The sequence below is a fragment of the Chiloscyllium punctatum genome, chromosome 17 (assembly GCF_047496795.1).
Source record: "Chiloscyllium punctatum isolate Juve2018m chromosome 17, sChiPun1.3, whole genome shotgun sequence".
NCBI lineage: Eukaryota > Metazoa > Chordata > Chondrichthyes > Orectolobiformes > Hemiscylliidae > Chiloscyllium > Chiloscyllium punctatum.
The window spans coordinates 8,365,272-8,393,264 of record NC_092755.1 but is presented as its reverse complement, the minus strand read 5'-3'; the positions used below and the strand labels follow the sequence as shown (position 1 = coordinate 8,393,264).

At 44.8% G+C, this 27,993-nt stretch overlaps 1 long non-coding RNA gene across 2 annotated transcripts; it reads right to left on the bottom strand.

Moving 5' to 3' along the window:
- Window positions 1-357: 357 nt before the first annotated feature.
- LOC140487734 (uncharacterized) lies at window positions 358-27,993 on the bottom strand. 2 transcript variants are annotated; one of them, XR_011962913.1, is made up of 5 exons: window positions 27,928-27,993; window positions 27,184-27,290; window positions 24,345-24,427; window positions 17,791-17,895; window positions 358-702 (listed from the first exon to the last, which is right to left on the bottom strand). It is a non-coding gene; the product is annotated as an uncharacterized lncRNA (long non-coding RNA). The 2 variants fall into 2 exon arrangements; XR_011962914.1 differs by lacking the exon at window positions 17,791-17,895.

Sequence of the window (27,993 nt, the reverse complement as noted above, 5' to 3'; positions counted from 1 at the left end):
ATCTAGGCTCTGGTTTCCAGCCTCTGTGGTCCTCACTTTTGCATTGCTGGTGATTATATGTTAACCAAAAGCAAAATGGCAGAATGATGATTTTGATGGTGGGAAGCTTGCTGTGATAATATTTCTGGATCGGAGAAATGGGGAAAAAGAACACTTCACAGCTCACAGAACGAGAAATGAAAAGCAGTTAAATCAAACCAAAGGTTCAGATACGGAGGGAATATTTCCCTGGTTTTCGAGTAGCTGAAAAGTGATGGTGTCCGGGAATAGACAGGATTTTGTTTTACAAAGGTTGGAAGTTTTAAAACTGTTATATTCAGACAGTTTACGTTATTTTCTTGAATTTTATTTGCTGTGCAAAAAACTTTTACAACATTTTAAAACCAAAATTTACATCCTGCAGTAACATCAACCGGGTTTCAGCAACTAGAGATAGAACCCATTCCCAGGATATGGGCATCACTGGCTCAGCCAGCATTTATACCCCATCTCTGGGTACCATTGAGAAGATGGTAGGGAGCTGCTGTCTTGTAAAATTCACAGTCCATTTGCTGCAGAGAGACCGACAATGCTGCGAGGAGAGTGTTGCAGGATTTTGGCTGAGTGATTCTCTATCTTTGCTTCTTCAAATGCTGGTTAACTTAATCATGATCTGCACATGATTTTGAGATTTCAGTCTGCAAATCTTCACCATCTAGCACCCTGTATAAAGGAATATGTACAGATTAGAAATTCAGAACAGACAATTCTAGTTTCTCTGGAATATCTTTTTCCCTTTCTTCCCCCAAAGCTGTAACCCTCCAGCCCACTTACTCTCTCCCACCATTCTGACTCTGCTACCCCCTAATGTACACCCGCCACATTCTCATGGAGTTGCTGATAAACAGATCCATGCCACCACTTCCTGTCCCTGGTTAGACTCTGCACCCTTTCTGGGTTCACTTCCTTTCGCTTCAGTTGCTGCAAGTCGATAATGTAACAGCAGAGTGAAATAAAAGGAAACAGAAAGGGAGGTGGCAGATCCTGGACAGAAGAGGAACCTTCAGTCTGTGAGAATGGGTCAGATCCTTCTTCGTTCCCCATTAGTTGATTCCTTCCATTACAATGAATTGTGGATGGAGAGTGGTCCTACATGGGCGTAGTGACACTTTGACCCCCATCCCCAACAGATCAATACTATGAGCAGATACATTCATCCTCCAGCCAATCATAGTGTGAAAAACTTTCTGCAAAGTATATTTACCCAAAGCACATGCTCCAAACCCGCCCACATTCTGTACATGTACAGTGCCAGGTTTCCCCACACACGTGTGGGCCCTGTTTCAGGGATTGTGGGAGTTGTAGCCCCCATGAAGCCACTGGAGCCCTGTCTCTGGAAAGTCAATGAAAATTGTGGACTGGAGGGTGTTGTGTATCGGATCCCCATTCAGACACACAGAAAGTATGGACTGTCACTGGGTTTGACTGAGACATCTGCTTCCACAACCTGATTTTCTGATGTAAGGAATACAGATTCAGCCAACTGGAGTGTGGAGAGGTTAATAGGAAGTGCAGATTTTAAGCAGAAGTGGCTCAATGGTTAGCGTTGCTGACTCACAGCGTCAGGGACCTGGATTTGATTCAGCCTTAGGTGACTGTGTGGAGTTTACACGTTCTCCCCGTGTCTGTGTGGGTTTCCTCTGGGTGCTCCAGTTGCATTTTACAGTCCAAAAATGTGCGGGTTAAGTAGATTGCCTATGCGAAATTCCCAGTGTCCATGCCTGTGCAGGTTAAGCCATTAACCACGGGAAATACAGGGAATGGGTGAGTCTGAATGGGATGCTCATCATAGGGTTAGTGTGGACTCCATGGACGATTACCCTGTTTCTGCACTGTAGGGATTCTATTCCATTCTCATGAAGAAGAATGTACCTATCTCAATGTGCTATGAATCTGTGGAATTCCCTGTTCAAAATGTGGTGGATGCCAGGACAATGAGCACATTTGATGAAGAGATACACATGTTGAATTTGCAATGAGTTAAAGGGTGAGAGAGAGCAGGTGGGAAAATCCAGCTGAGACCGAGGTGAGTTCAATCATCATGGTATTAAATGGTGGGGCTGGTTCTCCAGTGCCCAGTGCTTATCCTCTTACGGTAATAACTGGTAAGCTGAATCCAAGACTTCACCAAAGGAGATTTTCAGAAAATGCAGGATAGTCAGGTGGATTAGCATTCCAAACTTAGATAGTAAGGAAGCATGCAGGAGATAATGATTTTACAATTTTAAACTGAGGTGAGTTACAAATCACACAACAACAGATTTAATTGGATCATGATGAAGGAGCAACATTCCGAAATCTAGTGTGGTTCCAATTTAACCTGAGGGACGATAACCTGGTGTTGTGAGATTTTTAACTTTGTACACCCCAGTCCAACACCGAAATCTCCAAATCATGTAAACTGAGGGGAGACAGTGATTTATGGTTTTAGACTGTTCAGTACATTCACACCGTCCAGAATACTCTGTTGTGAATATCTATCCTGTACTTTATTACAAAACCAAGGTCTCTGACAATGAAAACCAAAACACCCAGGTAACATCGCCTCACCTCGTAATCTGATAAAAGACTTGTGATAAGTATGGTTGAATTTAGAATACAGTTGGAAAGCGGGAAGATTAAATCCAATCCCAAGATCCTGTGCTTAAACAAACGAGACTACAATAGGATGAGGCAGGAGTTGGCTAATGTAGACCGGAAGCAAATACTTTAAGGTGGGACAGTTGACAGACAGTGGAGGAATATCAAAGAATTTTTCAAACTGCTCAGCAAAAGTATATATCAGTAAAAAGGAAGGACTGTAGGAAATGGAATAATCTGACACGGGTAGCTAAGGAAATAAGGGAGTCTATCAAATTGAAATAGAAAACATACAAATTGGCAAAGACCAAGGAGAAACTAGGAGATTAGAAAAACTTTAAAAATCAACAGAAAGCTATATGGGATTGGGGAGAAAAGTCATTAGTAGCTATCCCCAAGGCCAGAACAGCAGTTTACACTGCGAGAGGGGAACCTATTGTGTGGGGAACATATGGCCTCTGTAATTGTTGAAGCACTTAACTGTTACCATAGAGATAATCCTGATCAAGTTAAAAATCACAGCACACTCCAAAAGCTTGTACTTCCAAATAAACATGTTGGACTATAACTTGGTGATGTGTGGTTTTTTAACTTTGCCCACCCCGCTCCAACACCGGCTCTTCCATATCAGAATCATGGCAGAGAGCCCCACTGAAACTGAACCGCCTGTCAGATACCTGACTGAGCCACAGGGGTGTGGGGGAGAGGTATGTGGTTTAACCACAAAGTGCTAAGCTGAACTCAACTTTTTAAACTGCCAATGCCATGGAGATAATATTGAGAGACAGCGTCCATTCAAAACCACAAACCAAAAAGGTATAAGAATTGGAGCCATACATCGGACAGGCGGGGAGTTACCTGATGCTTCCGAGAGGTGTTCTGCATGTACACTATCCAGGTAACTGCCATGTCTCATCAATAAAGACTCAAAGAAAACCTCTCAGAGTTCTGTGCCCAGTTATTGCTATCCAGCAGGGTTCAGGAATATGAGGACACAGCAGTCAGTCTTCACAGTGGAGGATACGAAGAGCATGCCAGTAATTGATAAGGAGACTGAGGAGGGTGAGGATCTAGATAATAACCATTATCATAAAAGAGTTAGAGCTGTCCTTCTATCCTTTGTCCCTCCTGTTTCTCACCTACATACTCCAGGAGGTGACATCGTTCAAAATATCGTGTTGGGTTTCACACGTACTTTAACAATGCCCAGCTGTACCTCATCATCAGCCTCACGAGGTGGCATAATGGCAGTGTTTAGCACTGCTGCCTCACAGTATCGGGTTCCCAGGTTCGAATCCAGCCTTGGGTGACTGTCTGTGTGGAATTTGCACATTCTCTCCGTGTCTGCGTGGGTTTCCTCCATGTGCTCCGGTTTCCTCCCACAATCCAAATATGCGTAGGTGAGGTGAATTAGCCATGCTAAATTGCCCATAGTGTTAGGTGCATTAGTCAGAGGGAAATGGGTCTGGGTGGGCTACACTTCCGAGGGTCGGTGTGGACTGGTTGGGCCGAAGGGCCTGTTTCCACACTGCAGGAAATCTAATCTAATCAAATCAATGAATCTGATTCGGAGCCTCCTGGGTGTTGGTGAAACCTCCCCACACCTTCAAGGGTTTCCTTCCTGGTCAGACCCAAACTGATTTTTTTTTCCCTAATCTGGAACCTCTTATTTATTTCCCCACACCGACCCTCTGATGAGAACCATCCTGCACACACTGGACAAATCATATCTGGTTAAACTAAAATGAATCAAATTAGAACTTTAATTGCAGGCCCACCTTTGTTCCTTTCCATAACATTCCTGAATCTTCATCCGAGTTCTGATAACTTTCTGCAAAATGCTCCCCCCACAGATACGCCGACCACTTGTCACGATACCGGGGCAGGGACCATTCTCCTGGGTCCTGTTCTCAGAGGGAGGAAGGGAGGGAGCTGGCAATGACAGATTAATCCCACACACCCACAGACTCTCTCTCTGGCACTGACCCATACTGCACAGACGCCAACAATTGGCCAGCACTGCGCCCGTGCACTGGTCTCCCCTCCTACAGAGCATGCTCCAGATCACAGGTGCCTGGGTGATTGACAGCAGCTGTGCCCAATAGAGTGGAGGGGGCGGGGCTGGAGGACTGGGACAATGGGATTGTAAACAACGAATGAATGTGGAGGACATTGGGGGATGGACAGGTCAGTGAGGGACAGGAGCAGTGCAGCAGCAGGAGGGGGGTCCTGGACAAACTGAGCAATGGGAGAGTCTGACAGGAGAGAAACTACAGGATGGTTCAGTTTAGACGCTCAGGCTGGGACAGCTGGGAGACATGTTTTCCAATCAGTCTCTTCAAAGCAGCTGTTACCAAACTCTGAACCCGATTCTCTTGGTCCAGAGGTAAGGACACTACCACCATATCTTGGTGGGCTAGTGGAAAGAAGGGAAGATTTTCTCAATCTCACTCACATGGAAACTCCATGAGCTCCTCCCACTTACTCTCTACGGTAGGGATGGAGGGGACAGAGCAGATGGGACGGGGTTTAGGGATATAGGGACTGCCTTTCAAATGGAACTCATCTGTGTTATTAACAAGACTCAATACACAGTCAATAACACAAAGCTGGTGTACGTGAACTTTATCCAGAATATTAACACCCATAACTGGGTGACGCAGACCCCAATGTACAGAGTTAAGTCTTGGATATTAATAACTGCTTTGTGTGTGAGAAATCACGTCTCATGAACTTGTGTCAATTGTTTTGAAGTAACAATAAAGAGGATTGATGAGGACAAAGCGGTGGAAATGATCTACATGGACTTCAGTAAGGCATTTAACAAGGTTCCCCATGGGAGACTGGTTAGCAAGGTTAGATCTCATGGAATACAGAGAGAACTAGCCATTTGAATACAAAACTGGTTCAAAGGTAGAAGACAGAGGGTAGTGGTGGAAGTTTGCTTTTCAGATTGGAGACCTGTGACCAGTGGGGTGCCACAAAGGATAGGTGCTGGATCCACAAATTTTCATAATTTATATAAATTATTTGGATGTGAATATAGGAAGTATTGTTAGTAAGATGACACCAAAATTGGAGGTGTAGTGGACAGTGAAGAGGATTAACTCAGATTACAATGGGATCTTGATCAGATGGTTGAATGTGCTGAGGACTGGCAGATGGAGTTTAATTTAGATAAATGTGAGGTGCTGCATTTTGGAAAAGCAAATATTAGCAGGACTTATACACTTAATGGTAGGGTCCTCGGGAGTGCTGCTGAACAAAGAGACCTTGGAGTGCAGGTTCATAGCTCCTTGAAAGCAGAATCGCAGGAAGATAGGATAGTGAAGAAGGTGTTTAGTATGCTTTCCTTTATTGGTCAGAGGACTGAGTATAGAAGTTGGGAAGTCGTATTGCGGCTGTACAGGACATTGGTTAGGCCACGCTTGGAATATTGTGTGCAATTCTGGTCTCCTTCCTATCAAAACAATATTGTGAAACTTGAAAAGGGGTTAGCAAAGTATTACAAGCATGTTGCCAGGGTTGGAGGATTTGAGCTACAGGGAGAGGCATAATACATTGTTTTCCCTGGAGCGTCAGAGGCTGATGGGTGACCTTATAGATGTTTATAAAATCAGTAGGGGCATGGATACAATAGACAATAGACAATAGATGCAGGAGTAGGCCATTCAGCCCTTCGAGCCTGCACCGCCATTCAATATGATCATGGCTGATCATTCCCAATCAGTATCCTGTTCCATCCTTATCTCCATAACCCTTGACTCCACTATCTTTAAGAGCTCTATCCAATTCTTTCTTAAATGAATCCAGAGACTGGGCCTCCATAGGGTAAATACATAAGGTCTTTTCCCTGTGGTGGGGAGGAGGCATGATGGGGGGTGGGAGACAGAGGGGGGAGGCTGAGAGGGGAGAGACCGAGAGGGGAGGGTGATGGTTATTTTGTAGATCTACAACACAACCCTGTTCCTGTTTTCTCCCCATCACCTTCAATCCCTCTGAAGGGCTCAGAACAAGTGCACAGACCCTGGAAAGTAGAGTTTGAGGGTGATCAAGTGCTGAAGGTTGCATTTGGGACGCTGACCTTTATTGGTCAGTGCATATATCAATAAATGGACCTGGGTTCAATTCCACTGTCCTGGATTCATGTCTGTGGCCACAGACGCGCCTGTCTCTGACCCTGACTACTAGATCCCCTGTTACGATAGCTCTGCCATTCTCCTTCCTCCCGTTCTGTGCAGCGGAGCTATCTGTGGTGCACTGAACCTGGCTGTTGCTGATTTCCCCTGAGAGTCTACTCCACCTGGTCCCCCCTTATCGAATCCCAAGCGGTGCACAATATCTGTTTGAGAAGCGGAACGATCAGTGAGGAGTCCTGCATTCCTTCCTGAGCCTTTTACTTATCTGATGGTCACCCATTCCCTTTCTGCCTGTGTAACCCTCACCTGCAGTGTGACTAACTCACTAAACGTGCTGTCCATAACATTCTCAGTATTGCTCCACAGTGAGTTCACTCTCAGCTCCAGGTCTGAAAAGCAGTTTCCCAGTAGCTACAGATGGGCACACTTCCTGCACACATCGCCGTCACGGACACTGGAAGTGTCCCTTATTTCCCACATTGTGCAAGAGGAGCACACCACTGGTCTAAGATCTCCTGTCACAATGTCTCTCTAGTTTCAGTTATTTACTCCCATTAGGAGAATCTAAATGCACTAGCAACCTTCCTTCTCTTCAGACATTTCCATTATAATCAAAAGCCCCGATCTTTACTTAAGCTGACACTTTATACTTTAAAAACTGTTTAAAAAAACTCAGCAGGTTTCACTTACAACTTGGCTGTTCCCATTGGGGCCATGTGAATTTCTGAATGGCCTGAACTAAAACTGAAGCTGTGGTTCACCTTCTCCCTGTTTCCCCTCGCTCTGTTTACACCCAACTCCAAAACACTCTCATTGAGCCAGGCAGCATCCACAGTAAAGCCCTGTCATTGTCATTGTGTGCTCATACCTACACTGCCCTCAGCCTCCTGTACTGTTCCAATGCATCTCAATGGGAGCTCAGGGACAGCACCTCATCTCTCAATTCAGCCATTTGTAACCCCAGAGTCAACATGGACCTCAGCAGTTTCTGAATGAACAGACAATTGTCAGAACCTTGAACATTCCACCTGAAATGGTGCTGGAATTTGAGTCCATAAGGAATTTTAATGAGAAGTTTGCAGGGAATTGAAAATGAGGAGTTTACAGGTTAACACCATGAAGTGGGTGATTGGGTCTAAATCTGACAGTTCCTATAAAGAGACGAGGAGTAATTTGGATAAATCTGCGCTCTCTCTCACGCCAATAATACCTTCCACAGCTGCAAGGCCAAGAATTGAACACAAACCCAAAGGGTGATCCAACCACAGTTTGAACATCTTTCTGCTTTTTGCTTGGAAAAAAAACAGATAATTTCCCACAGACAGAACAGACACACCTTTCTCCTTCCACTGTTAAATGTCAATGGTATTCAGATCCTCATAACCCTGCTGACGATAGAAAATTGCTTCTGAGATCCCTGTCTCAATTATTCTCAATTAATATCCTATAAAATGAATTCACAAAACAAAACTCACAGTCAGTGCAGACTGAACCGTAAAGACAAAAATTTCTCTTGGTATATTTTTGATGTATAAATGCTCCACTTTCAATCACCCCTTCCCCACCCAGGAAGAGGACATGTCCATGTGCCTCGCTGTACCTTGCCCCAAATAAAGATGGTGGCCTAACCCAGGACCTATTACCGCCTGAGGGCTACAGCCATTTTCCCATTTGCTGTAAACGTGGGACCAAGAGTTTCTAATTCCGGCCTAACTACAGAGTGTAATTAAACCCTCCCAGTCTAAACTGGATCCAACTCCCTTTTCCCGTTTCCTCCTCCTACATACACCAAGGGTCATTCTAGGTCCAGTGACCCTTCCTCAGAACCGACAGCAGCTGGGAAAATTAGAATCCCTACAGTGTGGAAACAGGCCATTCGGCCCAACAAGTCCACACTCACCCTCTGAAGAGTTTCTCAACCAAACCAATTCCCCGACCCTATTACTCTACATTTCCCCTGACTAATGCACCTAACCTATACATCCCTGAATACTACGGGAAATTTAGCTGGGCCAAATTCACCTAACCTGCATATCTTTGGACTGCAGGAAGTAGGGGTATAAAGAGTAGATAATAGGTGAGGACAGTGCCCAAAAGAGACAGTAACATTTGGAAAGACAAAGGAGTGGATAACAATCTGGCTGGGAGGGTGCATAGCTGTTAATGGAGGGGACAGGAACCTGTGTCTGGCACCATCTCTGTAGAGGTGGTGGAAACGGCAGCTGATGATCTCCGTTCTGCGACAAAAAAGACCCTGAACTTCCAGCTGCCTGCTACTTTAACACACGAGTCTGTTCCCTGGTCAACATCTGTCTCATGCTTATTGCAGTGTTCCAGTGAAGCTTGATGCAAGCTGGCAGAACACTGCTGAACATACCAAAACGCCCCCGTATTTCAAGGACTGCAATTACCCCTGCCATGTGGTCAACAATACTCTCCAGTGTATCTCCACCACTTCTCACACCTCTGCCATTGAACCACACCTCTCCAACTGCAACAAGGATAGCACCCCCTAGTCCTCACCTTCCACCCAGATACAACGCATCATCCTCCGCCATTTCCACCACCTACAATCAGATCCCACCAGATATATTTCCCTCTACATTCCTTTCATCATTCGACAGAGACGATTCCCTGTGAATTCCTAGTCAGATCCATCCACCCTCCACTCCCAGCACCTTCACTTGCCAATGCAAGAGGTATAAAACCTGTGCCCACACCTACCCCTCACACATAATGGATCCTTCCACATCCAGCAGAGAATTGCCAGCACATTCAAACACCTCACCTATTATGGCCTTTGATTTTGATGTCCTCTCCTTTCCACTGGGGAGTCAGGACATCAACTTGCGGAATGTTTCAGGGAACATTTCTGGGACACATGCACCAAGCAACCCCACCATCCTGTGGCCGACCACTTCAACTTCCCCACCCACTCCGCCAAGGACATGCAAGTCCTGGGCCGCCTCCACCACCAAATCCCAGCCACCTGAAGGAAGAAAACCTCATCTTCCACATTGGGACCCTTTAACCACAGAATCAAGGTTCCCTCATCTCCCCTACCTTATCCCAGATCCAACCCTCCAACTCGACACCACCCCCTTGAGCTGTCCCACCTGTTCAACTTCCTTTCCAATTATCCACATCACCCTCTCTCCATTACCCTCCACCTACATCTACCTATTGCCTTCCTAGCTCCCTTCCCACCAACCCCACACATCCCTCTTATTTATCTCTCAGCCGTCTTACTACCCCCCTCTCCCTCCAATCCCAGCATTCCTGATGAAAGGCTTATGCTCAAAACGTCGATTCTCTTGCTCCTGAGATGCTGCCTGTGCTTTTCCAGCGCCACACTTTAACGCAAGCTGGAAGAACAATATCTCATCTTCTACTTGGGGACCCTGCACCCCTCTAGCCCCAGTATCAAATTCAATAATTTTAGGTGCTGAACTCTCCAATGTCCTAGCGCCCTAGCCTCTTAACCCACATACCAGTCCTTGTTATCATATTGCCTGCCATTATACACTACCTATGGTTAGCCACTAACAGTCTCCATAAACAGTTATTCACCCTCCCCCAGCCAGATCGTTATCCACTCCTTTGTCCAACTGCTCCCATCTCTTTCTTTGGACTCTATCACCACCTTTCATTTACACCTTTACCCCAAACTTCTGCATATTAACTGACATTTCTTTTCAGTAACATCAGTTCTGAGGAAGGGTCAGCGGATCCAAACATTAACTCTGATTTCTCTTCACAGATGCTGCCAGACCTGCAGAGCTTTACCAGTACCTGTTGGTTGTTGTGTGAGATTTACAGCATCCACAGTTCTTTTGGTTCTAATTTACCAGGAATTTCTAATTCAGGTCTAGCCGCCTAAAACCGTGTGTTTATAAACACTCCCAGTCCATACAAACTCAATTTCTCTCCCAGTCTCTGCAGTCTCTCTCACTCCCTTCACACTCACTGAGTACAAATGCACAGTTCATGGTCACATGTTGGCCCACTGGACCCACCCCTCATTCACTCCCATTGGCTGGAGGATCACACCAACTCTCCTATTGGTCTGACGCTGCCATCAACCACCCGGGCCCGATTGTGACACAAGTTGTGCGCTCCGCCCAGGAGTATTGGAGGCTGAAGGGTGAGCTTATACTGGTTTATCAAATCATGAGGGGCATGGATAGGATAAATAGATAAGGTCTTTACCCTGGGGTGGAGGACTCCAGAACTAGAGGGCATAGGTTTAATGTGAGGGGGGAAAGATTTAAAAGGGATCAGAGGGTCAAGTTTTTTCACAGCAGGGTGGTGCGTGTATGGAGTCTTCTGTCAGGGGAAGTGGTGGAGGTTAGTACAATTAAACCATTTGATTGGAAAGGTGTAGTGGGATGTGTGCCAAGTGTTGGCAAATGGGACGAGGTTAGGTTAGGTTAGGATATCTGGTCAGCATGGACTAGTTTGACCAAAGGGGCTGTTTTCATGCTGTACATCTCTATGGTTCTGCACTGGCATGATCTTCAACATTCAGTGAAAGGAGGCAGTATCACAGAGTAGAGGGACTGGGGGCTATTCAGCCCATTGGGGCTGTCCACTCGCTCTCTGGAGATGGTGCCAGTCTGTCCCAACACACTTCCCATTTGCCTGTAGTCCTCCAAACCCTTCCTAAAAAGAAGCTAAATTGCAAATTTGTTTTGACAATACTTACTGAATCTTCATCCAGCTGTCGTTCAAACTGATCCAGATGCTTAGAACTTACGGAATATAATAATGTTCACATGTTTAACCTGCATTATTTGCCAATTACTTCAAAGTAGTTACTAAAAATTGTGACGTTAATAATTTCTCCCTCTGTCTCTTTACATTAAATATCCTGGAAAGAAATCTGCTCCTGGTTGAAATCACTGCTTAACCTTCAGAGCTCCAAGGAGAATTATCTGACCTTCTGCTAACTTTCCACATCGAGAAACTTATCTTAATTTTAATGTTTCAGTGTTATTGAGATGTACAGCACAGAAACCAACCATTCGGTCCAACTTGTCCATGCCGACCAGATATTCTAAATTAATCTCGACCCATTTGACAGCACTTGGCCCACAACCTTCTAAACCTTTCCTAATCATTTACCCAATCAGATGCCTTTTAAATGTTGCAATTGTTCCAGCCACACACTTTCTCTGGCAGCTCATTCCATACACATACCACATTCAGCTTGAAAACAATGCCCTCAGATGCCTTATAAATTGTTTTCCTCACTCCTTAAGCCTGTGCCCCATAGATGTGGACTCACCTAACCTGGGAATAAGACCCTGGTTGTTCACCCTATCCATGTCCCTCACAATTGTATCAACCACTGAGGTCATCTCTCAGCATCCGATGCTCCAGGGAAAACAGCCCCAGCCCATCCCTATATAGCTGAAACCCTCAACCCTAGTACCATCTTTGCACATCTTTTCTGAACACTTTCAAGTTTCACAATATCATTCCGATAGCGGGGAAACCAGGACTGAAAGCAGAATTCCAGAAGTAGCTGAATCAATGTGCTGAAGAGCCACAAAATGCCGTTACAACTCTTGTACTCAATCCACTAACCAGTAAAGGCAAGGATACTAAACGCCTTCTTCACTACCCTGCCTATGTATGATTCCACTTTCAACGAACTATGAACCTGCACTCCAAGATCTCTTTGTTCAGCAACGACTCCCAAGGACCTTCAATTTAAGTGCATAAGTCCTGCCCTGATTTGATTTTCCAAAATGGAGCACCTCACATTTTTCTGAATTAAACTCCATCTGCCACTCCTTAGCCCATTTGTTTGAAGTCCCATTGTAATCTGAGGTAACCTTCTTCCCTGTCCACTGCACCTCCAATTTTGGTATCTATGTAAAGTCACTGACCATACCTCCTATATTCACATAGAAAACATATACATAAATGAAGAAAAGCAGTGGACCCAGAAACGAACCTTAAAGTATATTGCTCATAGAACATAGAACATTAAAACACAGTACAGGCCCTTCAGCCCTCAATGTTGCACCGACCTGTCATACCAATCTGAAGCCCATTTAACCAACACTATTCCATGTACGTCCATATGCTTGTCCAATAACGACTTAAATGTACTTAAAGTTGGTGAATCTACGACCGTTGCAGGCATAGCATTCCATACACTGACTACTCTCTGAGTAAAGAAATTACCTCTGACATCTGTCCTATATCTCTCACCCCTCAATTTAAAGCTATGTCTCCTCGTGCTCGCCGTCACCATTCTTGGAAAAAGGCTCTCCCTGTCAACGCTATCTAACCATCCGATTATTTTGTATGTCTCTATTAAGTAACGTATCAACCTTCTTCTCTCTTAACGAAAACAGCCTCAAGTCCCTCAGCCTTTCCTCGTAAGACCTTCCCTCCATACCAGGCAATATCATAGTAAATCTCCTCTGCACCCTTTCAAAGCTTCCACATCCTCCTTATAATGTGGGGAACAGAACTGTACACAATCCTCCAAGTGCAGCCTCAGCAGAGTCTTGTACAGTTGTAGCATAACCTCATGGTTCCGGAACTCGATCCCCCTATTAATAAAAACTAAAACACTGTATGCCTTCTAAACAACCCCGTCAACCTGGTGGCAACTTTCAAGGATCTGTGTACCTGGATATGGAGATCTCTCTGCTCATCTGACACTACCAAGAATCATACCATTAGCCCAGTACTTTGCATTCCAGTTACTCTGACCAAAGTGAATCACCTCACACTTGTCCGCATTAAACTCCATTTGCCACCTCTCAGCCCAGTTCTGCAGCTTATCTAAGTCTCTGTGACATACAACATCCTTCGTCACTACCCACAACTCCACCGACCTTCGTGTTGTCTGCAAATTTACGAACCCACCCTTCTACGCCCTCATCCAGTCGTTTATGAAAATGACGAACAGCAGTGGTCCCAACGCCGACCCTTGCGGTACACTACTGGTAACTGGACTCCAGGATGAACATTTCCCATCAATCACCACCGTCTGCTTTCAGCAAGCCAATTACTGATCCAAACTGCTTTATCTCCCACAATCCTATCCTTCCGCATTTTGTACAATAGTCTATAGTGGGGATCCTTATTGAACGCCTTGCTGAAATCCACATACACCACATCAACCAGTTTACTCTCATCTACCTGTTTGGTTTCCTTCTCAAAGAACTCAATAAGGTTTGTGAGGCACGACCTACACTTCACAAAACCGTGCTGACTATCCCTAATCAAATTATTCTTTTGTGGATCCTATCTCTTATAACCTTTTCCAACACTTTACCAACAACTGAAGTAAGGCTCACTGGTCTATAATTACCAGGGTTGTCTCTACTCCCCTTCTTGAACAGGGGAACCACATGTGCTATACTGCAGTCTTCTGGCACTATTCCTGTAGACAATGATGATTTAAAGATCAATGCCAAAGGCTCGGCAATCTCCTCCTTGGCTTCCCAGAGGATCCTAGGATAAGTTCACTGGGCCGGATGTGTTTTATCTATTTTCACACTCTGCAGGATATCTGATACCTCTTCATTATGAGCCTCAATCCCACCTAGTCTAGTCGCCTGTATCTCAGTAATCTCAAAAACATTGTCGTTTTCTAAAGGGAATACTGTTGAAAAATATTCATTTCATGCTTCCCCTATCTCCTCTGACTCTACACACAACTTCCCACTACTATCCTTGATTGGCCCTAATCTTATTCGTCATTCTTTTATTCCTTAAATACCTATAGAAAGCCTTAGGGTTTACCCTGATCCTATCCGCCAACAATTTCTCATGTCTCCTCCTGGCACTTCTGAGCTCTTTCTTTAGGACTTTGCTGGCTACCTTGTAACCCTCAAGCGCCCTAACTGAGCCTTCACATCTTATCCTAACATAAGCCGCTTTTTTCCTTTTGAAGAGAGATTCCATTTCCTTTGTAAACCACAGCTCCCGCACTCTACAGCTTCCTCCCTGCCTGACAGGTATATACTTATCAAGGACAAACAGGAGCTTTTCCTTGATCTTTGAGGGTCCCTATTCTCTACCCGGTTACTCGTTTATCCTTAGTGTATTTCTGGAATCTCTGGATTCTCTGGGAACCTATTTCCCAAAGCTCTGTCATGTCCCGTTTTTGCTCTCCTGTTTTCCCTCCAGTATACTCCGACTGCCCCTATACTCCTCCAGGAATTCACACAAACACAGATGTCTGCACCTGCCGTATCCCTCCTTCATTTTCTTGATGAGACTCTCCATTTCTCACAACAGGCAGCATTCCCTACACTACCTATTAATGCCTTAACAGGATCATACTGTCGGTGTACTCTCGTTGTCGCAGGCCTATGGACGCAATGGCAGATGAGGACAGAGAAGCAATCATTCTCAGTAAAAAGGTAATGCTGAGCAAGATAACAGCCTAAAGATAGATGGGTCGCCTGGCCGTGATGGAATGCATCCCAGGGGACGTTAACAGATGGCTGAGGGTAAATAGCAAATGCACTCGTGATAATTCACTAAAATTTGTTGGACTCTAGGACAGATCTGACAGATTGGCAATCTACAAATGTGATGCGACTATTTTAAAACGGACCTGTTACCATAACTTCTTTGGTGGGGAAAATGCCCGATCTCTTAAGGAAGAAATAGGGAGCTATCTGGATAGAAATTATCTCATTGAGCAGACACAGCATCGATTCATGAAAGGTAGACTTCACTCAGATGAGTGGTAGAGCAACGTCTGCAGAGGCCAATGTAAGTCTGCACAGGGATACAGATTGGCTAAGTGAGTGGGTAAGGATCTGGCAGATGGAGGACAAGGTTGGGAAATGTGAAGTCATCCATTTTAGTCAGACTAACAGCAAACTGATGATGAAATGGTGAAAACTTGCAACATGCTGCTGTACAGAGGGAGCTGGGTGTCCTTGTGCATGATTCACAGGAAGTTGGTTTGCAGGTACCGCAGGTAAATAAGGCAGTGAAGGGAATATTGTCCTTCATTGCTAGAGGATGGTTAGGCTGCAGCTGTACAGGGTGCTGGGGAGGCCACACCTGGAGTACTGTGTACAAGTTTGGTCCCCTTACATTAGCAAGGATGTGCTGGCACTGGAGGGAGTACAGAGGAGGTTCACTCGTTTCAGTCAGGATTTCAGAGGGTTGGTGTATGCGGAGGGATTGAGGAAACTGGTAGTATACTCATTGGAATTTAGAAGTATGGGAAGTTGGATGGGGAAAAAATAAATTATGAACAGTGTAGATAAGATAGAAGCAGGGAGGTGATTTCCGCTGGGGGCGGGTCAAACTAGGGAGCAGAGCATCAAAATAAGGGGGTATCAGATTTAGGACTGAGTTCAGGTTGGACCTCTTCAGCTAAATCTGTGAATCTGTGGAATTTGCTGCTGAGTGCAGCAGTTTAGGTTAGCAACTTGACTATCTTAAGGTCAAAAAGTAGATTTGTGAACAGGAAAGGAATTAAGGGTTATGGTGAGAGAACAGGAATGTGGAGCTGAGGCCATGAAAAGATCAGCCCTGATCTTATTGAATGGCAGAGCAGGCTTGAGGGGCCAGATCAAAGTTCTTGCCTTGTGCCATCAAAATTGGCCTTTGTCCAATTCAGAACCTTAACTTTTAGATCTGGTATATTATTTTCTGTAACTCTTTTAAAACTAGTAGAAATATCAGAGACTCCCAACAGTGTGGAAGCAGGTCATTCAGCCCATCACATTGATACTGACCTGGAGAGCCTCCTAACCTCCCCCTGTAACATTACATTTCCCAAGTCCAGCCAACCTACACATCCCTGAACACTATGGGCAATTCAACCTGGACAATCCACCCCACCTGCACATTTTTGGACAATGGGAGGAAACCAGAGGGCCCGGACGAAATCCATGCAGAAAACCCCAATAAGGTGATCATCCCTTTCTTATTTCCCAGTTCCACCTAAATAACTTGACTGGGCGTACTCCCAGGAATATCTTCCCTAAGCAAAAACATAATGCTATCCCGAATCAAAAATGCCACTCCCCCTCCTCTCTTGTCCCCCTTTCTATTCTCCCTGTAGCATCTATACACTGGAACATTAAGCTGCCAGCCCGATCCATCCCTGAGTGATGCCTCTGTAATTGCTATAATATCCCAGTGCCATGTTCAAAACCATACCCTGAGCTCATCTGCCTTCCCTGTCAGGCCTCTTCTATTGAAGTAAATGCAGTGCAACTGCTCAGTCCGACTTCATTCTGTGCCTTGCCCTTGCCTGCCTTGACTATTTGATTTCTGAACTGTACCAGCCTCAGACAAACCTCTTTTCTCACTATCCTCTTGGGTTTACACCCACTCCCTCACTGGTTTAATGCCTCCCGAGTATCACCAGCCAGTCTCCCTGCCTAGATATTAGACGCCTTCCAATTCAGGTACAATCCATCCTTCTTTTGCAGGTCAACTCTACTCCAGGAGATCACAACGATCCAAAAAACGTGAATCCTTTGCCCCTGCACCAGCTTCTTAGCCACTCATTGAGCACCTCCTCCTCCTCTGTAATATGGACATTTTTCAAGATGTCACCATTTATTTCCCCACATTCTATATCTACCATGTACTTCTTCACAGTAAACACTAATGCAAAATACTTGTTTCCTATCTCGCCCATTGCCTGCAGCTCCACACAATGGCTGCCTTGCTGATCTTTGAGGGTCTCTATTTTCTCCCTAGTTAGCCTTCTGTTCCTCATGTATTTATAAAAGCCCTTTGGATTATCCTTAACCCTATGCACCAAAGCTATCTCACGTCCCTTTTTTGCCTCCTGATTTCCCTTTTAATTATACTCCTACAGCCTTTATAGTCGAAAATTTTTTGGATTGGAATAAACGCAAAATATAACATCCTGACAAAACAAACGAGGGTGGGACTTACACTCAATAAAAGTAGGGCCTTGAGTAGTGATATGGGAACAAAGAGACTGAGAGCTTCACGTCTTTGAAGTTTGTGTTACATATAGACAGGGTGGTGAAGAAGGTGCTTTGCTGAGCACACTTACCTTCATTGTTCAGACCTTTGAGTCCAGGAGTTGGGACGTTATGTTGAGGATGTACAGAACGTTGGGGAGGCCTCTTCGGGAATACTCTGTCCAGTTCTGGTTGTGCTGTTATAGTAAGGATATTATTAAATTGGAGCAGGTTCAGAAGAGATTTACCAGCATGTTGCCATGAATGGAGGGATTGTGTTTTAAGCAGAGGCTGGATAGGCAGGGAATATTTTTCACTGGCGTGCACGAGTTGAGGGGTGACCTTGTTAGAGGCTTAAAAAATCAGAAAGAGTGTAGATAAGGTGAATAGCCGGGGGAGAGGAGGATTCAAAACTCGGGTGCATTCATTTTGAGAAGAAATTAGAAAGATTTGAGAAAAGACATTAGGGTTTTTTTTTAAATTATACGTGTGAAATGAACTTCCAGAGAAAGTGGTAGCTGTGAATACAATTACAATATTTAAAAGACACTCAGATAAGTACAAAAATAGGAAATATTTGGATGGATGTGGACGAAGCGGAGGCAGGTACAATTAGTTCAGTTTGGAATTATGGTCGGCATGGACTGGTTGGACCACAGGGCCTGTTTCCTTGCTGTATAACATTATGACTCTAATCCTCACTAACTCTAAATTCCTCCATCCTCAACTCTCCCGATCACTGTCACCTCATCCAGCCTCACAATTCTTCCTTATTTATATAATTCCTCAGCAGCCACAGAACGCTCCCTATCTCATGTCCTCCAGTTCTGCAATCTCTGCGATATGTGCCTTTCTTTAGTTCCAGCCTTGAGGATGTCCTCATTCACTCAGATTGGTTGGAGGACAAACTGGTCCGACCTGGTCCTCCAGTACTGCTCTCTGCCCCCTATTGGCCTGCGCTGACATCAATCATCGAGGACCATTGTGAGGTGAGTGGTGGGATCCTCCCTCTCTCTGCCCTGGGATGAGCTTCAACATTCACAATCAATGGGGCAGTATCACAGAGCACAGGGGCTGGGGCTATTCATTCCATTTGGGATGTACCCTCTACCTCTGGAGATGCTGCAAATCTGTCCCAATTCCCTTCCCATTTGCCCATAGCCCCCAAAATCTTCCCTTAAAAAGTAAAATTCCAAATCTGTTTATGAATAACTGCTGAGTCTGTGTCCAGCTGCCATTTAGACTGTCCAGATACGCAGAACTTATTGAATAAAATAATGTTCACATATTCACATTATTTGCCAATTACCTGAAAATAGTTACTAAAATTGTGACATTGTTAACAATTCCCCTCTCTCTACAGATTAGATATCCTAGAAACAAATTTGCACCTGGTCAAAATCACTGCTTCACCTTCTCAGCTCCAAGGACAATTATCTGTGCTTCTGCTAGCTCTCCACAAAAGAGGAACACATCTTATTTTCATTTATTAGTGTCATAGAGATGTACAGCACAGAAACAGACCTTTGGTCCAATCTGTCCATGACAACTAGGAATCCTCAACAAATGGAGCCCCATTTCCCAGTTACTGGTCCGGATCATTGGAAACTCTTCCTATTCATGTACCCAATCGGATGCCTTTCAAATGTTGTAATTGTATCAGACTCCACTACTTCATCTGGCAGCTCAGTTCACACATACACCACACACAGCTGGAAAACTTTGCCCCTTAGATCCGTTTTTAATCTTTGCCCTCTCAACCTAAGCCCATGTGATCTTATTTTGAACCCACCTAACTGCGGGGAAAAGACCCTGGCTGTTCACCTTATCCATGCCATTCATGATTTTATAAATCTCCATGAAGTCTTTGACTCTCCAGGGAAATAACCCCTGGCCTATTCAGCCTCTCCCTGTCGCCCAAATCCTCCAACCCTAGCAAAGTCTTTGTAAATCTTGTCTGAACTCTTTCAAGATTCACAACATCCTTTCCAGAACAGGGAATATCGAACTTAAAACAGAATTCCTGAAATGGCTTGATCAATGTCCTGTCCAACCACAATTTGAGGTCCCAGCTTCTGTACTCAATGCATTGACCAATAAATAGAAGCATACTAAACACCACCTTCACTAGTCTGCCTACCTGCGACTCTACTTTCAAGGAACAGTGAACCTGCACTCCATGGTCTCTATGTTCAGCAACATTCCCAAGGACTTTAAGTGTACAAGTCTTGCCCTGATTTGTCTTTCCAAAATCCAATAGCTTACATTTGTCTAAATTGAACCCAGTCTGCCATTCCTCACTCCAATGGCCCATCTGGTCAAGATACTGTTGCATTCGGAACTAACCTTCTTCATTGTCCACTACACCTCCAATTTTGGTGTCTTCTGTAAACCCACTGACCATATCTCATATATTCATATCCAAGTCATGTATTTAAGGACCCAATATCCATTCCTGCAGGACAATGCTGCTCACAGGCCTCCAGTCCGCAAAGCAACCCTCCATCACCACCCTCTGCCTCCTACCTTCAAGCCAGTTTTGTATCCAAATGGCTAGTTCTCCCAACATTTCATGTTATCTAACCTTGCTAACCAGTCTGCGTTGTGGAACATCATTCAGTGTCCATATAGACAACGTTCACAGTCTGCATTCATCAATCATCTTTGTCACATCTTCAAAAAAACTCAATTAAATTAGAGAGAGAGTTTCCCACACACAAAGCCATGTTAACTATCCCTAATCAATCCTCGTCTTTCCAAATACATGTAAATCCTGTCCCTCAGAATCACTTCCAACAACTTACCTACCACTGACGTTAGGTTGACTGTTCTCTTGTTCCCTGGCCTTTCCTTACCACCTTTTTAAAATAATAACCCATCTTCCAGCACCTCACCTGTCACAAACAATGATATAAATACCTCAGGGAGGGGCACTGCCACCACCTTCCTAGCTTTCCACAAATTTCTGGGATACACCTGATCAGGTCCCAGGGATGTATCCACCTTGCTACTGTTTAAGACATCCAGTACTTCCTCCTCTGTAATATAGACACTTTTCAAGTTATCACTATTTATTTCTCCAAACTCTCTAGAATAGAATAGCATGGTATTTCTCCCACCACCTGTTGTTCCATAGATGGCCTTGTTGATCTTTAAGGGGTCCTATTCTCGTTCTCTGGTTATTATTTTATCCTTAATGTATTTGTAGAATCTCTTTGGATTCTCCTTAAACTATTTCCTAGAGATATTCCAAGTCCCCTTTTTGCTCTCCTGATTACCCTCGAGTATATTCCTGTAAAAACGTGATCCTGTACTCCTAATTCCTCCGCCTCTGCCACATCTGCTCCCAGGAGAAGCAATTCCACTCCAGGACATCCCAGAAAGGTTTCCTCTTTCAAGGACCGCATTTCCCTCCCACTTGATCAACAATGCACTCCAACGCATATCCTCCACTTCCTGTAACTCTGCCTTCCCACCCACCCCTCCAATCACAATAAGAATATAATCCCCCGGTCCTCACCTGCCACCCACTAATCTCCATTAATCTCTGCTATGTCCGCTACCTACAATCAGACCCCACCACCAGGGATATATCTCCCTCCCCAGCCCTTTCTATCTTCGGCAAAGACCATGGGATCTTTGGTGCTGATGTGCTGCCCCACGGATACCTCAGTCACTCACCCTGCCAAATTGCCTAGTGAGATTATCACTAGATGGATCATCCAGTCACCCAGATAACGTTCTGGGGCCCAGGGTTTGGATCCCGTCACGGCAGACAGTGAAATGCGAATTCAATAAAAATTTGGAATTAAGAATCTATTAAAGACCATGAATCCATTGTTGATTATTGTGAAAAAAAACCTCATCAGATTCGCTAATATCCTTCAGGGAAGGAATCTGCCATCCTTCCCTGGTCTGGCCTACATGTGACTCCAGACCCACAGCAATGTAGTTGACTCTTTACTGTCCTTTGGGCCCAGCCAGTGATACCCTCATCCTGTGAATGAATAACAAAGGAGGTCAAGTCTTGTACACAACCATACTATTCTTACAGATAAGTGATCTCTTAGTAAATGTGCTTCTCAACTCCCAGCTGACTATTGGGGAAGGGGGTCAATTGTACCATCCCAATAAGGAGATCATCCCTTTCTTATTTCTCAGTTCCACGTGTAAACCATTCCTGGATGTACTCCCAGGAATACCCTCTTGTAGCCCAGCTGTAGTGTTATCCCTTATCAAAAATACCTCTCCCCCTGCTCTGTTGCCCCCTTTCTATCTTTGCTATAGCATCTATACACTGGAACATTAAGGTGCTGGTCCTATCCATCATTAAGTCATGCCTCTGTAATTGGTATAATATCCCAGAGAGATGTTCAAAACCATTCCCTGAACTCCTCTGCCCGACCTATCGGGCCTCCTGCATTGAAATAAATGCAGTGTAATTGCCCATTCTGTGCCTTGTCCTTGTCTGCCTTGACTGTTTGACATCTGAACTGTACCAGCGTCAGACTGAGCTCTTCCCTCACTCTCTCTCTGGGTTTACCCACATTCCTTCACTGGTTTAATGCCTCCTGAATAGCACTAGCAACTGTTCCCTTCCAGTGCCAGTACAATCCATCCTTCTGATGGAGGTCAATTCTACCCCACAAGAGATTCCAATGATCCAATAATGTGAACTCTTCTATTCCTATGTCATTGATACCAATAAACAACAGCCTCCCCTCAAAACGGTTATTCTCCGCTTTAAGAATATTCTTCTCCCTCTCTGAGACATCCTTATACAAAAATTACACATTCAAATAATAAACCTTACACTCATCAGGTCAGCATAAAAGGATTACATGACACATTGAAGGTTTGGGGAGACCTTTTGAGAGAATGCGATGATTCAAAGGAGAATTTTTAAGTAGCAAATGGGATTGGTCTGGAACACAATACTCACACACACAGATCCTGATATACTGAGTAATTCAATCAGAGTTTAGCAGAATATTTACTGAGATTACCATCTGAATGTCCACCTGTAATATCCGGTAATATAAGTTTATAAAATATGTCACTATCAGTTCAAGTTAGAACCTCACACCATCCCCTCCTCGTGGCCCAGGATTACTGTACATATTACGCTTGAGGACATCAGCAGTCAACTCAAAGGGAAATCTGTGGGTTTCTAGGAGATTCCAACTTGAGATCTCATGTGACTGAACACAGCAGTTCTTTGACACATTGGAGAAAATGATCCAAGCGTCTTTGAGAGATGGGGAACAAGAATTACTTTCTTTTCTTTCATTCCGTGCTGCCGCTCTGCCTCATCAATAAGACATGGGTGTGAAAGGCCAATGTCTAACGATGGGCAAGTTGTCTCCATCCTGACCAATGGGTAGGAAGATCCTCTCAATCACTCCAAAGCGTATCCCTAAAAAGATAGCAACTCTGTCTGCTTCCCACTGCCCAGTGCTCCCAGTAAATGTTTGGAAGAATGGGAAGGGGGGATATCTCCAAGAAAATGCATAACTGTAAAGGTCTAAGAGGATTATGAAAAGAGAGAGATGCACAGGAGAAGGGGGCAACAAGTTGCCAGATGGGGTGTAACTTGGGAAAATGGGAAGTTGCTCATTTTGGAGGAGATAATAAAAGAACAAAGTACTATTTAAATGGTGGAAACTGTAGAAAGCTGCACCACAAAGGGACCAGGGGTAATTGTTCAGGAAACACAGAAAGCTACCACACAGTTACAACAGGGAATCAGGAAGGGGAATGGAATGTTTTGTTTCAAAGTTTTTCATTATTAGAGTTTGGAGTATATACCTGAGAGTAACGTGTGGAAGTGCTGGTGAGACCACCATATCTGCAGTAATGAGAGCAGTTTTGGTCCATTTAGATAAGGAAATGTGTCATTTTATTGGAGGCATTTCAGGGAAGATTCAATGAGATGATCCTTAGTTTGGAGGGATTATCTTTTAAATAAAGGCTGAAAAGGTTGGGACTCTACTCACTGGATTTTGGAGAAAGAGAGGTGATCTCATTGAGACAGATGGGATTCTGAAGGGGTTTGACAGGATAAATACTGAGAGGATGTGTCTGAGGGTAAACGGAAACCAGATTCTGAGTCACGGAATCAAGGGTTCTGTTTTGGATTCAAGTTTAAGGCAACACACACGTGGGTCAGGGGTTTCAGTAGCAATAGAGATGGGGTCAAATATAAGTTTTTCACAAAATGGGAGAGAAGGACATAACCAAAAAAAAGACCAACAGACAGAACAAGGAACAATATCCATGAATTGGCGGGGTGAGGAGGGGGGAGTGGGGGGAGTGATGAGGCGGCAGTGGAGGAAAGAGAGTTGGGAAGTGAGTTTAGCGAGATTAGGGTAAAGGGTCAAGGTGAGCTCTGATAAGGCTTGATAAGACACTGGAGAAAGATGTAGGTTTAGGACAAAACCAGGAATACCACGTGAGGCATTTTGGCTCAGTGGGCTAGTGGGAGGGAGAGAAGCAGCAGATCGGATTATCTCAGTCTTAGTGACAGAAAAACTCCATGTGTTCCTCACTCGTTGTTGGAGGGGAGGATGGAGGAGACAGGATGATGGACAGTGTTTTACAAAGAAACAAAACCAGGGTTAGTGATATTTAAAATGAATGAACAAACCTGATGTATTTAGCTTATACCCAGAATATTAAAACAAACAGCTGAAGTCCTGGTTCGAATCCCATCTTGGCAGATGGTGGAATCTGAATTCAAGAAAAAAAAACAAGGTATTAGGAATCTGCTGATCTCCATGAAACCATTGTCAATGGCGAAAAAAGTCCTGCCAACCTGACAGCGGCCCAGCCAGCTACTCACTGTACTAATCACTGCAAAGTCTCAACAAAGGAATGAAACTGGATGGACCAGTTGGCAACTAACAAGGCACCAGAAATTACAACCACAGAATTAGCCCCCTCGATGGTGCAACGTCCTCCTCACTAACATATGGTTTTTGGTGCCAAAATGTGCAGAGCTGTCTCACAGACTAGTCAAGGAACAGCCTGACATAGTCATACCCACGGAATCATCCCTTACAAACAATGACCAGACTCCACCATCACCATTCCTTGATATCGAGAGTGTGGTGCTGGAAAAGCACAACAGTCAGGTAGCATCCGAAGAGCAGGAGAATCGACGTTTCTGGCCTAAGCCCTTCATCAGCCTGACCTGCTGTGCTTTTCCAGCACCAGACTCTTGACTCTGATCTCCAGCATCTGCAGTCTTCACTTTCTCCTGAAATCTCTGGATATGTCCTGTCCCACCAGCAGGACAGACCAGGCAGAGATGGTGGCACAGTGGTGTACAGACAGGGAGGATTTGCCCTGGGAGTATACAGCATTGGCTCCGGAGACCAGGACGTCTCATGGCTCCTGCTGATTACCACGTCCCGTCCTCCCTTGGCTGATGAATCACTCCTCTTTCATGTTGAATAACATTTGGAGGAAGCACTGAGGCAATAAAATGGTGTCAAATGTACTCTGGGTACAGGATTTCAATGTCCACAATCGAGACTAGCTCTGCAACAGAATTACTGACTGAGCTGGTCAGGTCCTAAAGGATATAGCTGCTCAACTGAGTCTGCAGCAGGTGGTGAGGGAACCAACAAGAGGGAAAAACATACTTGATCTCGTTGTTATGAATTGACCAGCTGCAGATCCATCTGTCTATGACAGTATCGGTAAGAGCGACCATCACACATTCCTTTTGGAGACAAAGTCTTGCCTTAAAGTTGAGAAAAACCTCCATCGTGTTGAGTGACACTATCACGGTTCTAAATGGGACAGACTTTGAAGAGATGTAGGATCTCAAACTGGGTATCTCTGAGGCACTGTGGGACATCAACAGCAGCAGAACTGTACTCCAGCACAATCTGTAATCTCATGGGTTTGTAAATCCCGCACTCACCCATTACAATGGACTGGAAAGGAGGGCATGCCATGAGCAGCACCAGGCAGACTGAAAAATGAAGTTCCAACTGGGTGAAGCGACCAAGCAGGACTAACTGCATATAAAACAGCATCAACAGCAAGCAACAGAGCTAAGTGATCCTACATCCAATGGAACAGATCGGAGGTCTGCAGTTCTGCCACACCCAGTTGTGAACGGTGATGGACAATTAAACAACTCACTGGAGGAAGCATCACAGATATCCCCACCCTTACTGATGGAGGGGCCTCACACACCCATGCACCAGATAAGATGACAGCATTTGCAGCAATCTGCAGCCAGAAGTGCAAAGTGGGATGATCCATCTCAGCCTTCTCCAGTGGTTTCCAACATCACAGATGTGAGTTTTAAAGCAGTTCAGTTGAGTTTGAATAACATCAAGAAATGGTTAAGTAGTGCAAAGGCTACGGGGCCCTGCCAATATTCCGGCAATAATACTGATGGCTTGTGCTCCAGAACTTGCCACCCACCAAGCCGAGTACCGCTCCAGCACTGGCATCTACCGACAATGTGGAACATTGCCCAGGGATGTTCAACACAAAAACACAGGGCAATCCAACCCAGGCAATTTCCCTCTATCAGTCCACACTCGATCAGCAGTAAAGTGATGGAAGATGTCATCGACAGGGCAACCAAGCAGCAGCTGCTCAGCAACAGTCAGCTCAGCGACGCTCATTTTAGGCTCCACCAGGGCCAGTCAGCTCCCGATTGTGTTACCGCCCTGATTCACAATCTGGCAACCAGCTGAATCCCAGAGGTGAAGTGAGGCGAGTGTGATAACTCAGTCCCACTGCAAGACTAGTATTTCTAGCTGATTCCACCCTTGTCTAAGCTCATATACTTTCATCCACCTTGTGTTATCTCCAGACTTCATTTTCCAAACACACTCAGGGCCAGCTTCCCACATTCAATCTCCCTGTAATCTCAAGAAAGTCTACATCTCTGCTTGTTGATTCATCAAAAGGCTCCTAATTATAATTAACATACAGCCATAGAGATGTACAGCAAGGAAACAGACCCTTCGGTCCAACCTGTCCATGCCGACCAGATAACCCAACCCAATCTAGTCTCACATGCCAGCACCTGGCCAATATCCCTCAATTTAAAATTCTCACACATGATTTAATTCCTGGCTGTGATAATCCCTAGCTCCCTGCACCACACACACTGAGACCTCGACAACCCATTTTCTTCGAGACTCCCAACCATTTGTTAATTCATTACTTCACCTGTGTGGCTGTTTCTACAGTTGCTGAAGCAGCTTGGTCTGAAATTCGCAGCCGAAACCTCACAGGTCTGCTTTCCACCTTTAAGACATCCCTCAGAACCTGCTTTTTGGCAATGCTTTTGGTCACCTGAGGTAATATCGCCATCTCTGGCCTTATGTCTAAAGTTCTCAATAGTATTTTTGAGAAATTATAAGCATGATAATAAAAATACAAACGGTTGTTGATTTGGACATTATTTTCAAATCATCAGTGTTGCTGAATGAATAATCTATAATGCCACTTACCCAACCACATTGTAGGAGCACCTTCACCACACAAACTGCAGCTGTACAAGAAAGTCAAACAGCACCCTCTCCACAAGCAACAGGGCTTTGGCATTAATCACTGGTATCTGTGCAAGGAGAAACACAGTTGATGTTTCAGGGAGTGCAAAATGGATTACAGGGAATGAAAATGGTGCAGAATGTGATCGTCAGAAATGGAAGGGAAAATACACTTGCTTGTTGGAAAAGAGAATTCTTGACTGTCAAATATATTCAAGAAAAAAGTAATCTGATAATAGAGCAGTACATGGTCAGGGGCTGGGCCGCAGTGAAAAACTCATTTACAAAGGGTCTATAAAAGTAATAATACAGTAGTAAACAGAGCAAAAATACACCCATGGTTCGAGACTGAGGAAGCTAGATATTGACAAAGTGGTCATGAGGGAGCCCAGAGGTGAATCAGAGCAGTATTTGCTGCTATGATCCCAATGACTCTACACTAGAGAAAGGCTGCACATGCGCCTGGCTGCACCTTGCCCCCTACAAAGATGGCGGCTCCGCACGTGTCCAGTGAATCCTTGTCCCGAATAAAGATGGCGGCGCTCACTCAGGCCTGCAGCCGCTGAGGCCAGTCCTAATTTACTGCAAACACGGGACTGGGACGTTCAAATTTGTGTTTTCCGACGTGCACAATTTGTTTGTAAAACCTCTCCGCTCATAGCAACACAGTTTTTCTCCCGTTTCCCTGTTTATTTCTTTCCTCACCGAATCCTTCTCTCCATAACTTCTCGAGCATTCATTGCGGCGACTCTGCTCTGTCCGCGAGGGTGA